Source organism: Durio zibethinus, chromosome 5 (assembly GCF_047325235.1).
Source record: "Durio zibethinus cultivar Kanyao isolate XHJ-2024 chromosome 5, ASM4732523v1, whole genome shotgun sequence".
In the NCBI taxonomy this organism is placed as follows: Eukaryota; Viridiplantae; Streptophyta; class Magnoliopsida; order Malvales; family Malvaceae; genus Durio; species Durio zibethinus.
Window position 1 is genome coordinate 21,587,320 of NC_143166.1, and position 3,171 is coordinate 21,590,490.

A 3,171-nucleotide genomic window follows, 5' to 3' on the forward strand; every position below is an offset into this window, starting at 1 on the left:
TGTTTGGAAAAAGCAAGGCCTGCTCCTACGACATGCTTGCGTTTAGTTGCAAAAGAGGCGCCAAAATAACAATTTCCTTTTTAAGTACCCTACTAATGTTTTCAGCCTGAAGTACACTTCCACTCACCACACAACCCCATTGAAACCGCCATCTCTTTCTCTAAGCCTACTTTAAACTCTTTGATCTTTGAATATTTTTGTAGTACCCATGGTAAAGTTTCTATCTATAATTTTGTAGCTATTCCAATCTTTTGCGTTTGGTTATTCTGATTGGAATAACTATTTTCTTTCTTTGTTCAATCTGTGATATATATGTATAGTCAGGTGTTTTTGGTGGATCTTGAATAGCAATTTATACAGTTAGGTTATTTTTAGTGGATTTGGAATAGCTATTAATTTGTAGAATTAGATTATTTTTGGTTGATATGAACTACTTTTTCTAAAAACTTCTGAAATAGCTTATTTTTTTTCTGCAAATTTACAAAGACTACTCTGGGTTGGCAAAAATATAATTATTGATTTATTGCCTTGTTGAACGTCCATCCAACTCGCTAGCTTTTCTGCATGTTTTAATATAAATATATATATATATATATTATCTGTCCAATACAGGATCCACTTGAGGCCATGAAAGCTGAGTTGGAAATGATGCGAGAGGAGAAAGTACGCATGGAAGCAAGGCTAATATCTGTGGAAAGTGCACTTGCAGAGAAGAAGAGAGTGCTTTCAGAGTATAAAGCCATGAAAGAATTAAATAATAATTTTCTAGACGTTGTCGTTGAAGCTGGAGGTGATAACGTTAACAAGAATAATAGTCATCAGAATCTTGACGAGGAAACCATGAAGGGCTTGATAGAGGAAGCCATGAGGGACTTTAGTGTAGCGCTGAACGAAGCTCAATCTCGCCGGAGCAGCCCCGAGATGGCCGAAATGGTGGAGGGTATGAAGGCAGTGCTGGTGCAAACACAATCTTGAATCTTGATCATACCAGTGGAACGAATATTAATATTGTGAAGGAAGCTCGCGGTGGCAACCGGGGTGGCAACGGTGGTGGTCAGGCGGGGTAGGGTGAGTGGCTTAAGGGTATACGGGGTTTGGGTCGAGGCTGTGATTTAGCGGAGTTTACAGTGTTTCGTCAACGCACGTGACTCTAGGGCTTTAGGTCAAACTTGGGTCAAACTCGTGGGTTTGGTTACGCCGTTTGGATAATGTATAAATTAATAATGGTTAACTTTACTGTCATGTGTGATGTTTGTGGATTTAGAGATTGATAATGTGAAATACTACTAAATTAAATATATAGTTATATTTATGGAAATTTTAAATTTCGTTACTAATGCATGAAAAATACTAGTCTTTGAATTTAATGATCAATTTTCAATTTGTATCAAATAAGCTACCAAATTAATAAAAAATTGTTAAAATACAAATGAAATTGGGTTGCTCACTTTACACTATATCCAGCTCGCGGACCAGATATTTTCATAAAATCATTATATAAAATATTAAATAAGTCATTTAAAAAAAATAATGAAATAGATGAATTTCAAACTCACTGTTCTCCGTCAAATTTCGCAAGTTAGCTCAAAATTTTATTTCTCTATACATGTAACTGTAGATTAAAAATAAACTAGAATCTTTTTTTTTTTAATAAAAGATGAGTAAAAAGTAAAAAATAATCAAAGACAAATGATAAATAATAATAAAATATATGAAAAGTAAAAATATCTAGCAAACCTAATTTATATAATGAGCAAAACGAAAGTACTGAGATTGAAACCTATAAGAAAAGTGAAAGTCTCTATAAGCCTTGATCAAGACCTTTATAAAGAGAAAAATACAAATAGAAACACCTCGTTATTGACTTGCATTTTGTTAGGTAGTGATATGTGACTAATCTATTAAGCTCATATATCAGTATGTAATAAAAGTGTAACATTTAAAAAATTTGATTGTGAAATGAGAAATAATTAGTGAAGTCTGACATACATATTTGATATTATTTAGAGCGCATAATCTGGACACTTGAGACTGAGATCTAATTTTTCATCTACTTATATTGTTCTAAAAAACAAATTTATTAAAACTAAATTTTGCGCAAATAAACTAATCTATGAAATTCGTAGCAAAATTACATATGACTGAGCTCAATCCCAGGTAGCAAACCAAAACCTGTTATTATCTTGAACTGAAAATTGATAAAAATTTTTCGAAAGGTGTCAAACATCAAACTAAAAAGTGTTTTGGATATCCATAAAACGAATTAAGATAACGTGAAATATTGGCGGCCAGCATTTCTATAATTAAAAGTCACGAGAAAAGTCTCCTAATATTAACCTTAATCGTGACCCAAGGGTGGGTAAAACTTGTATAGGCCCATGCCTGACTAACTCGAGAATTGTTAATCTTAGATAAAACTTTTATATTAAAACTTTGCGAAAAAAATACCATATTCATAAAAATTCCTCCATCCCTATAAATGGGGTTTCTACTATTTAAAAAATATTATTATTTTAATAAAAATTTGAGTTATACTCAACAAGGCATGTTTCATTATAATTTTAATTCATAAATCCATTTTATTTTGAAAATAAAATACCATATTAATTCTTTCTATACTAAAACATTGGATTCAAGATATTCAAATTCATTTTCATTTAAAAACTTACGAAAACATTACTTTCATATTTTAAAGCTTGACTCCAGTGAAAATCGTTTTCAAAGCAAAACATAAAATTTCAAAAGCATCAGGCTTCGAGTGCTCCTCTTATAAACTGCTAAAACAATTTAGCACATAATTAATCACATCAAGCACCAATAACAACTTCCCAAATAACATCCAAATATGAAGGTCAGTCATATGTAATTCCTCAACTTCCTTAGAGCACCTAGAAATGTATCTAAAAGAAAATAAGTATGAAACACAACAAAATATTAAAATCGTGCAATAATTGTGCGAATTGCTTTTATGCCCAAAATTATTCAGAAAGAAAGTCTGATGTTTTAAGCTACAAAATCCTTTTATATAACTTACGCTTAACACTATGAAAAATTAAAACCAATGCAAGTTTTATATGTTTCTTTGTTTGAGAAAGTTTAAAACATTCAATCCAAGATTTTCAAATTCATTTCTATTTAAAAACCTGCTAAAACAATGCTTTCTTATTTTAA

The 3,171-nt window shown here is 31.1% G+C and overlaps 1 pseudogene; it reads left to right on the top strand.

The window, feature by feature from the left end:
- Positions 1 to 580: 580 nt before the first annotated feature.
- Positions 581 to 1,254, top strand: LOC149518794 (uncharacterized; annotated as a pseudogene).
- The last annotated feature ends 1,917 nt before the right edge of the window (positions 1,255 to 3,171 follow it).